Below are 14,391 nucleotides of genomic sequence, written 5' to 3'. Positions count from 1 at the left end.
CTCAGAGGGTTGGCTATTGTCCTCAGATGAAAAATGAAGAAATGGCCACAGAGAAGTTAAGTAACTTGTCCAAGGTCACGTTGCTAGTAAAGGCAGGCTGGATCCAAACCCAGGCCAAGCTGATTCCAGAGGCTGCATTCCTAACCACTGCCCTGGGAAGGAGAGAGGCAACTGCAGCTTTGCAACACACATTTAATTTCTTTAAGGCTTGTATTTCTTTATTTGTGTACCCAAATGGACTGTTTGGTTTTAATAGTGTACATATCTATGTATGTGTGCGTGTGTGTATTTTTTTTTTTGGTGTTTTCTTAAGTTTATGAAGGTAGTGATAAGTATTTTTCCAACTAACGTATATAATCCTGGTGGAAGTTACATTAAAACAGAGTAAGTCTTTAATTTTATCTGTAAGTTGTTCTTTGTTGTCCTCCACTAGCATTACCATATACATCAGAGAAGGGGATATAAGCTGTCTCCTTGGCCTCTGTTTACAAACAAAGATCATTTGTGCCATTGTGGCATGTGACATATCTGTTTATTGACTGAGAATACAGGTATCCAGCTCATCTTATTTTTATCTTTATTTTGAAAGGACTTATAGTCCTCTTCTTGTTTTATTGAAGCTTTTTAGAGTTATTTATTGTAATTTCTGAGATAGGACTTAAGAATTTTAATTTTGGGGGATGATTTTTAAGGCCACTGTACTAATTATTATCTATTTAGAATAATGCAAGGGTCATTAGAAACTAGTCTCAGAAATGTATTCGTTTTCATATCTGATGCTCTTTGCGTTTTTCCTTGGAGTTGAACTGGGAAGTTAAATCTTGGAGACATAGGCAGAACCCTAAAGTATAGTGATTTGAATTTGAGATCAAGTCAAGGACGAGAAAAACTTCAAATTCCCTGAGCAGAGAGTATTAACTTGTTCAAATAAACAGAGGATGTTAGCTTCCAGGATTGTCAAACTGTCACCTTTGACCAGGGTTGAATTTTCTTTGAATGTTGACAGAAGTTACAATGTCAGTGGAAAAAGCTTAATGTGAAGAATCTATAACTCAGAATTTCCTTATGTTTGTGACAGTGAGATCCTACAATTAAAGCTGTTTTTTTTTTTCTATGTCTGATGAGTTTTAAGTCTTCAGTGGGGTTTTCCAGCCTTTAGGTGAGAGTAAATTAGAAAGTTTGTGAAAAATTCTCTTGTGTTGTCTAAAATTCAGAGCCTATAACTAGTGATAAATCACTGTGTGTTTGTAATGAGTGGGATTCAAAAGTTCAAAGTAGGGAAATGTTTTAAATAAGCTACCTTCAGAAATGTCATAGTAGCATTTATAAAAAGAAGGATGTTGTGCACTTTCTGTTAAAGTACTAAAACAGAATTTATCAGTATAGTATAGCATTCTACATGACGTCATTCACAGTTTAAATTAGGTAAAATTTTCTTTCAAATAATGTTGATTCTATTTTTTCATAGTGTTTCAGGTTTCTGAAAATCTTTTGGTCTTTTAGGCTTGAGAAAAGTAGCAAACCTAGTGATCTAGAGAAATACACAGCTGTTTACAAAATGAAACACTCCACCCTGTGTTTAGGATTTGTGATCTGTTTCTGGTAGAAAGTGAAGGAGAATTTAGTGAGAATTGGACATTGTAGAACCTTACTACAAGATGCATGGAAGGTCTAATATATAGAGACGCAATGCAAATATTCCTTCTTTTTATGTTGTTATTGTTTTAGTTATATAATGACACAGAAACCCTGAAGCATATCCTAAGCATATTTTAGAGGCAAGTTGATCTTGCAATGAGTTTAAATATCAAGTAAAAATATTGAATTCATTGTAATATGTATAGAGATTGGCTTTCCACCATAGCTGTTGCAAGTAAAACAAAATAGAAAATATTTAGCTTCCTGAATGACATGGCTACAGTTAACATGCTGAGTTGGTGATGAAGCATGATCCTTTGATTTTACAATACCAGAGCAAAGCACGTAATTTTAAAAGATGGGTCCTTAAGGAAGATTACTTATTACCTTAAGCACATATTTAAATTTTGTTCTAGATATGTGACATCATCAAAATTTGTGGTTTTGAATTTTTATTACCCAAATGTGAGAAGTCTAGTTTGGACTTCTGGTCTAGTTAGCATTACATTCCAGTTGTACTGGTAACATTAAAGTGGACAAACATAAAAACAGTGGCTTTTATGGAGTAACTCAGAAGAGAAAAAATATATAAATTTATAAATATATAAATATTAACTTCTTTATGCCAAAAATATCAGAAACCAAAGGTAGATACATGACAAAAGGAGAAAAATACTTTAACATATATGACAAAAGGTTATGTGTTAATGTTCTTAACATATAAAGTATACAAATAATAAGAAAAAGATGATTCTCCCAGTAAGAAAATGAACAAAAGAACTATAAGTGACCAATAGTCATATAAATTATGTTCAACTGCACTAGAAATCAAGAAATACAATTAAAAACAATGACATAACTTTTGCAGTTAATAGATTTACAAAGACTAAAAATATTGGAGGAGCCAGAGACGGGTAAGATTCCTCAAGGGAGGAACAACCTAAGACAGGCACAGTCGCAGGGGGGCCATCAGGTGAGAATTTGGGGATCAACAGAGGTGAGGCTCAGAACCTCACCCCCCCTACTTTGAGAGAAATCTTCTGCATCCGTGGATGTTTTGCTGCCCTTGTCTAGCCTGGATTAATACTTAGTCCATAGGCACACACCTGATCATCTGATCATCTACATTTGCCCTCTTACAGCACTAAACTATGTTTTCTACCTTTATCTTGCATCTACCTACCACGTCAGCATTTTATTAAAAATAAAAATAATAATAATAATAAAGGGAGAAATGTGGGATCAACATATAAATCAAGTACAAAAATCAAACGAATATTCATATTTGACCTGATTGTTTATAGGTCATAATGCTTGATCAAAACCGAAAGTTTCTGTGATGAATGCCCTTGTACTGTTCACCATGTAAGAATTTATTCACTATGCAAGAATTCATTCACCATGTAAGAACTTGTTCGTTATGCTTCAGAAGATTGGAGACTGACAAGAATTAGGCTTGAGATGGATTAATGATTGTACATTGAGCATTGACCCCCCTATACTGAATTTTATTGTTGTTAACAACCATTTGATCAATAAATATGAGAGATGCCCTCTCAAAAGAAAAAAAAAGTGTGCTCCTGATAGATCAAAGATATAAACACAAAAAGTAAAAAGCTAATAAAATAAAATATTGAAGCTAAATCCTCAAATCACAATGTCAACGTTGATGGGTTTAACTTCATCAAATGAAGAATTGTGGTGCAATGAAGGATTCCCTAGAAAAAGTTAACAGACTAGAGAAGATAATCTGTAACAGCTAAATTCAAATATCTAGAATATCCCTCCATACCAAAAAACAAAACAAAACAAAAAACATGGCAAATCAGCAAGAAAATAATCCAATAGCCAACAGAAAAATGGATAAAGGGTAAATCTCAGGAAAATCTTAGGGAAAGGACAGATGTCTAACAAGTACATGAAGAACAGTTCAACACTGCTAACGACAAAAATACTTAAAAGTTTAACCATCAACAATATTTTTCATTAGAATTTCAAGAACTAGAACACTAGATAATATTATCAAGGGTTGGAGAGGATGTGGGAATGGCAGAAACTATTAAATACCATTCTAGGGAATATAAACTAGTCCAGTAATTCCAGAAAATAATCTTACCAGTACTGAAAAATTAAGTGTGAGGATTTTCTGTGATCCAGCAACCCACTTCCGGGTACAATAGTCACCCTTTATCCTAGGAAGATATGGTTCCGGACTCAGTGGTTGCCTGAAACTGTGGATAATACCAACCCCTATACATACTGTGCTTTTCTCTTTATGTGCATACATATGATAAAGTGTGATTTATAAATTAGACAGTGATTAACAATTATAATAGAATTTTACTTTAATTATAACAATATACTGTAATAAAAGTTAATGTGAAAAAAAAAATTGGAGGAATAAAAACAGTACTGCTTACGAATGTGGGGGAACTGGCACCTTCACACATACTGGTTGGAATATAAATTGGTACTTTTTTTTAGGGCAGTTTAATATACTAAGAGCTTTAAGAATGAGCATACCTTTTGACCTAATAGTTCCATTTACTTGACGTATTCTAAATATGTTCAAAGATTTGTATACTAGGGTGTTCCTCATAGTATCTAAAATAGTAATAAGTTAGAAACAACTTGTGTTCAGCCTTAGATAATTAAGGAACTAAATTGAGGAATAGCTGTACAATGAATACTATCAGCCATTTCAAATCATGTCATAAAACAATATTTGATGACTTAGGTAAAGTTCACAATCTGTTACTGAAATAAAAAAACAAATTACAAAACAATCACATACAGTTATGCTTGGTAAAAGAAAGAAGCATGAGAAAAAGTTTCTTCTGGGTTGTGGGATTCAGTGTGTGTGTATGTGTGTATACATTTTCTAGTATGTTCCTATTTTTCTATAATAAACAGATAATAATGAACAGGGGATACTTTTGTCAGCCAGAAAAAGTTATTTTTAATGAATGGATGGAGGCAATGTGAGATATACATGTATCTGATGGAATATTATTCAGCCACACAAAAAAAGGAAATCTGCCATTTGTGACAAAGCGGGAAGGACTTTGAGGGCATTATGCTAAGTGAAATAAATCAGATGGAGATCTGTATGATCTCACTTACGTGTTGAATATAAAAAACCTTATCTCATAGAAGCAAAGCAGATTGGTGATCATCAGGGGCAGGAGATGGGGGACTGTGTGGAGGTGGCCAAAGGGTACATACAGACTTCCAGTTAGAAGATGGATAAGTTCTGGGGATCAAATGTACAGCCTGGCGACTGTAGTTAATAATACTGTATTACGTGTTTTAAAGTTGGTAAGAGAGTATATCTTGAAATTTTTCACACACACCCCCACCCATTCACACAAATTATAATTATGTGGGGTGATGTTTGTGTCAACTAACTTTATTGTAATCTTTTTGCATTTTATATATATATATATATATATATCAAATCATTATATTGTATACTTTAAACTTATATTGTTACGTCAATTATATCAAAGCTGGGGGGAAAAGTTTCTCAAATGACTTGTATGTCGATTTATCTTAGAATGAGAATCCTGTTTTGTTTTCCATTAATGTTTCCTTTTTAGGAGCAGAAAAACAAGTAGTAGTTTGTGATGTTTATGTTAAATATTTGACATAGTATTCCTATTTGGTATGGTTATATGACATCTTTCATCGAACTTTATTAAAGTCAATCTAATTGTATTTTGTGTTTTCAGAGTTAAAATAATTTGAACTTGAGGACTGAGTTATTGCCTATACTTGATGGAATGCTCCTTATTATTATGTATCAGCTGATGGAGAACTATATTGTTTTATAAATTTAGGAAAGAAATTATATTGTGGTACTTGTGTATGCACTCTGCTAAGTTACCATTCATTTCATACTGAGTATATGTGTTTGTTTTTCTCAACTTTTGAAAAAAAAGTTGGTCTAGTTTACTTTAACTTCTTGCAACCCTGAACATTGTATTATTTCAATATATTTTCTGCATTTGCTTTTGTATTGCTTTCTCCTTCATGATGATACCTACAGAGGTTGCTAGGTGTATGGATTTCTTTTTCTTGTAATTCCATTAGTCATGCTTAATGACTTCTTTAAATATTTATTATGGTAGTCACTTGGGAATTTCTGGTAAAGGAAATCTGTAGTGACAAATGCTTTCTCTTGGGTATATGTCATTGTCTTGGGTATATGTCATTGCCAGTACAAGGGACATGTTTTGCCTTAATTAAATTTACATTAAATAGTCTTTTGTAACTAGATTTAGTGTTTAAAATAATTTTAACATTTAAGGAGTTTAAAGAAGAAAAATGAAAATAAATTACAAGTTGATGTTTTAGAAAAATTTTGGGGCATAGCTATTTTTAGGTCTTACCAACTTTGTACCAAATGAAATTACAATCTTTAAAAATATATGTATTTGAGCCCAGCAAAAGATCTATTTGTTATGTAAAATTCAATTCAGTAAAAATCTACCTTAACTTACATTGTGCCTTGTAATTTATTGTAGTGAAATTTTCTGTAAGAGAATTTTAAGGCAGTTTTGAGAATACTAAACCATAGAAGAAACCGTATAGTACCTCTAGAGCTGTTTAAACCTAAATTCGTAAGTAGTTAATTCAAATTCATAAATAAAAATATTTTCATGTATTAAGGATAAAACTACAACTAGGCATTGCCCAATATGCCTTCATAAATAAATCCTGTTGATTTTTAGGGGTTTTTTTTTTTTGCTTATTACTTTCTACCTCCTCTGCCTCCTGAAAATGGGATATTCCCTTCAAAATTATGTTTTCCTTTGATTTCAGTTCATTTATAGTTGCTGGTTTTCCCTTTAATCTGTTTTATCACTATGGTATCATCATGACCAGTTAGAATAATCTTTCTTCTCTTATGTATCTGAATCATTTTACCACACAATGAGATATTTTAATAATTGGATAAATTTGGAGCCTCAGATTTAGCATCATATTTATTTTTTATATTATGGCATCAATAAATTATAGAACATTTTAAAGTTAATATATAAAATGATTTATTGCTTTCTTCATTTAGAACTACTTACTTGATTGTGTCCTAGTCTTTATCTGATTTTGAAAACTTGGCTAGCCTCACAAAGATAAAAATTTCCAAATCCAGAAACCTTTAAGTTATCTCCTTAAAGGAGCTCAAATGTTTGTAAGATTCAAAAGATTTTTTTAAAATTTACATTATAAGGAATTCCACTTCTAGGAATTTACCCTAAGAGTGCAGCAGCCCAATTTGAAAAAGACAGATGCACCCCTGTGTTTATCGCAGCACTATTTATAATAGCCAAGAAATGAAAGCAACCTAAGTGTCCATCAGTAGATGAATGGATAAAGAAGATGTGGTACATATACACAATGGAATATTATTCAGCCATAAGAAGAAAACAAATCCTACCATTTGCAACAACATGGATGGAGCTAGAGGGTATTATGCTCAGTGAAATAAGCCAGGCAGAGAAAAACAAGTACCAAATGATTTCACTCATATGTGGAATCTAAGAAAAAAGGAAAAACTGAAAGAACAGAACAGCAGCAGAATCACAGAACCCAAGAAAGGACTAACAGTTACCAAAGGGAAAGGGACTGGGAAGTATGAGTGGGAAGGTAGAGAGAAGAGAGGGGAAGAAGAAAGGGGGCCTTAAGATTAGCATGTATAATGTGGGGGGGCACACAGGTAGAGCTGTGCAACACAGAGAAGACAAGTAGTGATTTTACAGCATCTCACTATGCTGATGGACAGTGACTAATGGGGTATGTGGGGGGGACTTGGTGAAGGGGGGAGTCTAGTAAACATAATGTTCCTCATGTAATTGCAGATAAATGATACCAAAATAAAAAATATATATATATATATAAAAATTTACATTCTAATTTTTTTCGAAACTCTTCAATCTGCTTTTTGTCTCTTAGCTGCCAGAGGGCTTTTGGGGTTGTGTATGTGTGTATATTTAAAAATACTTCTAAAGTCAGTAAAGAAATTTATTCCAAAATTTTATGGTAATTGGGTTACCAATCAAGGTAAGACTCAGTACTAAGTAAATATTTGTTGACTAATGAATGAACAGGCTGTACAATCACATATCCTTTTTGAGGCAAAGTTACACAAAAACTTGGCTCATTAAACTATATGCCAGTAGTTCTTAATCATCTGGGGATTAGAGACCCTTTGAGACTCCAATGAAACCATTGACTCTTCCCAGTAAAATACACATACACATAAAATTTTGTATACATTCCAAGAGGCCCATGGAATAGATTACAAGCCCCTAATATAAACAACCAGCTGTCCCTTAACACAAGTGATGGAGGCGCTGAAGGGAATATGGAGAAGAGACGAATAATCCAAACTTACAAAATATGGATTTATTTACAAACCTGTGGTCTGATCTTGTTATCTGGGGACTCAGGAGGGACTTGTTTCCCTGGGAACTCAATAAATATCAGTCTACTTCAGTATTTTTAAGGTCTGTATCCCATTGTATAGCCCTACCATAATTTAGTTAATCCATTAATATCTACTAATGGGTATTTATGTTTCCAGTTTTCACTTTTATAAACAACACTGTGATGCAGATTCTTAGGCTGAGTGAATTTTTTCACACTTGCTGCACCGTCTCCTCAATGTAAGCTCTAAAAGTGGAGTTACTGAGTCATTTGCATAGATAGTGCCAGTCTGCCCTCCAGAAGGACTATCCCAGTTGATATGCCCACCAGTAACTAGTGCATGAAGCGGATGGTCATTTTCCCACATCTGCCATACTGAGTGTTGGCAACCTTTATATTTTTGCTAGTCTTTCATACTTGTTTTTGTTTCTTTGATTTCTAGCAATGGTGGATGGTGTTTTACATGTTTATTGACCATTTTGTTTCCTCTTTGTGATTTGCCTTTTTATATAATTAGCCTGTTTTTCTATTACTGTTGTTTGAGTTTTTTCCAAAAATCTTTCTGTGCTACATATTACAAGTAATTTCCTCCCAGTTTTTTCTTTTTTTGGCTTCCAACTTGTATAGTGTCTTTTCCAGAACAAAAATGTCAAACTTTTATATAATCTACTTTAATAGCCTTTTCTTCTCTGATCTGCCTATTAAGACATGCTTAGAAAATCCAACACTACCTAAAGGTATAAAAATTTTTCACTGAGAATGTTTTACAGTTCTGTTTTTTTTTTTTTACATTAAATCTCTTGATCCATCTGGAATCTATTTCTGAGTAAGAAGTAAGGTGGGAATGTAGCTTTATTTGTTTTCCTGAAAATAACAGTACTAGTTATTGGTCACTCACTGTGTGCCAAGCACTGAGCTAAATGTTTCATGTGTATTAATGATATTAACCTAATCAAATCCAGGTAAAGTAGATTCACATACCCAAGTTATTCCAAACATATTTGAAAGTTTCCCAATAACTAAATTGAGCATTAGTTTTTAAGTTTACATTTGATTAAAATGAAATAAAATTAAAACTTCAGTGCTTAGTCACACTAGCCGCATTCCAAGTGCCCAAGAGCACATGGCTGGTGGCTGTTATCGGGAAGTGCAGTTATAGGCCTAAAAAAATAAAATTTATGCTGTCTAGCATCTAGCTTACAAATAACTCAAATACAAATAGGGTCTCTTGCCCTCTGCAGGCTAAAGCCATTGGTCTCCAAGGGAAGAGAAGCCATGTTTACCTGAGGAAGATGATAACCCTAAAGCTTCCCACTAGACCCCCACCCCAACACCACACATACAAATGTACCTAGATGCATTCCCTGTTTTTGGAAACTGCTGCATCGAGGCATGGTTGAAGCAATATCTACATCCTTGGAAAATCCTTCTCTTTTCTGAGGAGAAGAGCAGTCTGTGCTGTGTGGGAGCCAGGATAAAGGACAGAGGAGGGTGGAGGAGTTATTTTGTTACTAATGGTCTTTTCCTTCAGAAACAGAATTACAAAGGATAATTAGGTTTAGTAGGCTTGTAGATCAATTGAGGTTTTGGAACTTAACCAAGATTTTTCATCTCTTTATAACTTTGTTTCAGTGGGAAAATGTTCCATGTTCCAAACAACAAATGTGCAAATACATTTTGTAAGGTGACCAGGAAGACCATACGGGGAAGATATTGGGAGTTACCTGTTATTTTGATTACAGAAAGAGGTAGGGACCTGAATATTGAACTTTGATGCATCGGCCTGAATTTTCTCTTGTCACCTCTATGACCTTACTTACAATTCGGGAACTAAAACAACCCATTTTGTTTTAGGTTTAACTCAACTACCAAACACTTTTAGGCAGTTTTTGTTTGTTTGTTTGTTTTACTTTGGTGTGTGTGTCTGTGTGTGTGTTTTGGTTTTTGAAACTGATTTTGCCTAGAAAAGAATAGTATTCATCTTTTAGTCTTAGCTACTGTTCATTTTTATTATACACATAAAGTTCATTCTTGAAATTTGAGATCTAGTAGTTACAGATGAAAATTTTCATTTCAAAAGATTTTTTTTCCCCTAATGTTAGTTTAATCTTTGGAGATACCTAAGGGAGGAGAGTAATTTTTTTAGTTCTCTATAGATGAGGTGACAGAAACTCCAATTATGTGTGGAAGACTGAGCCAGCAGCTTCTGAAAACCATGTGGTAGATTCTGGAACCTTTACGCCCTATTTCTCTCCATTCTTGAGGCCTTCCTAGCAGTTTATCTTAATGGTCTTTTTAGATCTCTGATTCTAGAAGGAACCTTTGAAGAAATGGACAGAAATTCTGTGTTAGTTTGAGTATTGGCTGACATCTAAGCCAAATTAGTTGGCTTCTAATGTTAAATAAAATACTTGGTAGCTTTTATTACAAGGTAGGCTTTAGGAACCACTTTATTTTAGAGTAATGCCCAAAGTTGGTTAATCATAAAATTCAAAACTTTCTGATATATTGATTTCAATGTAAATTATTCTTCCATAAAATCGATGATTATTTCCATAAAGGAAAAACCCTTTTTTCCCAAATACAATATGATGACCTATTTTAGGTTATTTAAAATATTTCCTTAAAGATGAAAATTTAAGAGCATGTACAAAGATTGTTATACTCCAAGGAATCTGATTCTTTTGTTTTAAAATTCCTTATAATCATTATATTGAGCAAAATTTTTTTGTGTTGAATTGAGAAACAGATGGGACATTTCCAAGTTTTTCGAAATATTTTTGTTCTGCTTAGGTTTTCACTGTAATGGTATTTGTTATTTTAGTAGAATTTAACCTATATTTTATTCCATGGGAAAAGGAAGAAACTAAATGTTTGCTAGCCACCTATCACCTTCTGCTGCTATGCATTGGTGGGTAGAAATGAATCCCATCATGAATTTTTAACTATATACCCTATTTTTATTACCTCATGGAGACTGAATCTGCAGATCATCTTCAAAAGATAAGTGATTTGATTTGATTGTGGCATGGCAAGCATGAAAGTTATCCTCTATATAAAAGAGTGTATCCTGGAAAAAAGCTGGACTAATACCACAGTGAAATGATCTTAACTGGGGAATCCTTGCTTAGACCAGATTTGTTTTGTACATATTATAGCTCCATAAAGATGATGAACTTTCAGTAGGGATGAACAGATGTCCTGGTTTTATCAAAAATTGCTTTCACATTGCCAAGCTTTTCACAAAAGCCAGTCATCACCCTTGTTAGTCTATTATTGTTCAGATGCTTTTAAAACTTTTCCCCAAATGTTGGTTTGAATGCACAGACTTTGCTGTTTGCTCATAAGATTCTATTATAGTCAGATGGTATTTTCCCCCAATAGAACCAAAAAGAAGAAAATTAAAGGCAAAAAAAATTTAGAAAGTATTACATAGCTCAAATTTTGCTTAAAGTGTTTAATATCAGATACTAGAATCTAAGCTCCGTAAAAGGTATGTCTGTTTTGTTCACTGCTATGTCCTTAGCACCTAGAACAGAATCTGGCATATAACAGGTGCTCAATACATACCTGTTAAATAGATACTTATTGTTTCTATGGAAGGGATGGTCTACTTCCTTCCAGTTTAGGGTAGGCAGATGCTCATCTCTGATAATAGGCATTGACTGGTGTTGAATATACCTCATCCCCTTAAACCTCAATTTAGAGAGCATGCCAGAGACTTGCTTCAACCCTCTGAGGGGCTGAAAATGTGTCTTTAATTGTGAAAGAAAGAAAAGGACAGAAAACCAGTTCTCTTTATTTCCTTTGGATTTCAGAGTTAAAGATGTGAGAAATGTGAGTTCACTTGGCAAGAACTGCCTTTTTCTCCCCCATTTAAAAAATGTGTAATATCTATGTAACACATATACATATATATTTACCACTTTAGCCATCTTTAAGTGTATAGTTCAGTGGCATTAAGTATGTTCACATTGTCGTGCAGCTGTCACTACCATCCATCCCGAGTTTTTTCATCATCCCAAACTGAAACTGTACCCATTAATCATTCTTCCTCAGCTCCTGGCAACCACCATACTACTTTCTTTATATGTAAGTTCAACTCTTCTAGGTACCTCATGAAAGTGGAACCGTGTAATCATTGTCCCTTTGTGCCTGGCTTATTCTTCTTTTTCTTTCCCCCCGCTGGCTTGGTACCTAGACCTAGTCAGTGATGCATAGACAGTAAATCCAAAGACAAGTTAATTCAACAGCTTGTTGCTTACCACTAGGGGGTTATTAAAGCTTTGACAACGTGATTCCTAATCTGTATGTCTGTAAGCTTGTCTCCTCCAAGCCTTACTGATAAACCTGCACCAACAGTAATATTAGAGATTAGTCTTTCTCCATGTTTCATTAAGCAAATTGTTCTCCTAATAGCCTGATATGAACTGGAAAATTACTGGTACATTGTTGTAATTGTTGATGCAGACATTGAGACAAACTCTACTTGAGGGACAGCAGCTACAAGAGGTATTAGATTGCAGCTTCATTAAGAAATGATATGCTCATCCTCATTTCTTTTCTCTGTTTTTCTATTCTAATTATCCCTCCCACGTTTCCTTTTCACTCTCATTTTTCTGAGTAGTTGCTGCAGAGACAGTCTGACCCTGTGGTGCAAATGTAGATAAAATAGTCATGGCTGTCCACCAGTCTACCTGGAGGGAGGAGGAGAAAGAGAGTAAGAGAACTAAAAGGAGGAAATAGCCTCTTTTTTTTTCCACAACAGAAACTAACTTGTTGAGGGAAAGAGAAATATAATGGGAGATCTGATTGGTAAAGAAACAGAGAGAGAGTGCTTTGGGTGATTTGAAAAGTAACCTGTGCAATTTAGATGTCAAGCAGGATCTTAACCCGTGGACTGTTTTAGAGCTTCTTAAACAGAATCTTGAACGTAGGGCGAATAAAGTGATTTTCTCCCACTGTATTCCCTGCTCACTTACATGGGGCAGACCACTTCTGCCTTCCTTGACTCCATGTTCTCAACCTGTAAAGTGGAGGGTCAACAATTAGATTCTGAACCATAAGAGTTTGGGTTGAAGCATTAGAATATGAAAGGTATTTTTTAAATTCAGTTTTTATGATAATCTACAAATACAGGTGTTCATATGCCAGAGATAGAAGTATTGATAGTGAAAAATTATCCACAACCAAGTTTGGCTCCTATTGGAAAGGTGGAAAAGTGATGGAATTCAGTACCCTCAGCATCCTGGAGTTTTTTGACATTCAGGGTGTTTGGAGTATCTTTTAGTCCTTCCTGTTTAAATATAAGTGGGTTTATATTGCCATTAATGTCCTGCCTCCACTTCTCCCAAATATAGATCACCAATATTTATAAAGTTTACTACATACAAATAGATTTTTGCATTTCCCTTTTCTTGTCATGGCCCCCCCCCCTCTTTCAGTTCAATATGCTTCCATTGGCACATACTTTGGTTTTCTTTACAGCAGCAGCTGCTGATTAGTTACAGCTTTTGAGCAAGTAGCTTGTCATTTTTGGCAGGGGCAGGGTATATCCATAGCAATTCAAGACTATATTTTCATTTGCTATATTTATTTAGTAGTTGGAAATACATCTTGAGTAAAAAACAGTCTGTAGTCAAAGGTGGCTGTATTTATTAAAATACCTTACTGGGTTGGCATTTGGTCCTGCAGTCGAACAACTCCCAGGATATTAAAAAAAAAAAGGTTCAGTGTCTTTGAGACCGATGCCATTAATCCTGAGTCATCCTCTAGCGTTAATCTACATTCTGAATGTAGAACCTCATCATCTTGTTTTGATACAGTAATAAATCTTTCTGGATTGTATTTGGTAGTATACATGGTAACCAAAGGAGTGAATTGTTGATAAACATTGTGCTGTGTGTTTATGCTCATCTTCCTTCTCTAGACATAATTAAAGAAACAGTTGAGTTTGTATAAGGAAGCAGCTTTCTTTGGAATTTCATCTATATTAGCATCATCATATTCCATGTAATTCTGCTCTTTGAAATTGCTGTAACAAGGTGTTAGCTCTATTTTACAAACTTGTCACGATGTTTATGGAATGGTACAACTTGTGATTATATTTACCTTGATTAGCACCAATGATGAGTCAAAACCACCGCTGTCACTGTTTCTATAAAGTGTGATTCAGTCCCATTATTCCTGTAATAAGGATTCAAGTTAATGACCTCTGCAGTGTTAAAAATAACATTTGAAGGAAATAACTAACCTACCATCCATTTCCCCCAATTTAGGTTGTTTTTGTAACATGGAGGTCTACCAAAATTATATTTAATTTAA

The 14,391-nt window shown here is 34.2% G+C and overlaps 1 protein-coding gene across 5 annotated transcripts in view; it reads left to right on the top strand.

Annotated features, from left to right (window-relative positions):
- STAT5B (signal transducer and activator of transcription 5B) overlaps positions 1-14,391 on the top strand; it is a 67,267-nt gene that overhangs the window by 14,491 nt on the left and 38,385 nt on the right. Inside the window, exon 1 of one of the 5 annotated variants that reach the window (XM_073235604.1) lies at positions 68-206. The exons of 3 other annotated variants lie outside the window; for them this stretch is intronic. The gene's annotated coding sequence lies outside the window, so the exon portion shown is untranslated. Of the gene's footprint in view, positions 1-67; positions 207-260; positions 385-14,391 lie in introns of those variants that run through there. One more of the 5 variants, XM_073235606.1, reaches the window with a different exon arrangement.

The sequence above is a fragment of the Manis javanica genome, chromosome 4, assembly GCF_040802235.1.
Source record: "Manis javanica isolate MJ-LG chromosome 4, MJ_LKY, whole genome shotgun sequence".
NCBI lineage: Eukaryota > Metazoa > Chordata > Mammalia > Pholidota > Manidae > Manis > Manis javanica.
Note: the sequence above shows the minus strand (reverse complement) of the source record. Positions and strands in the feature narration are given on the sequence as shown.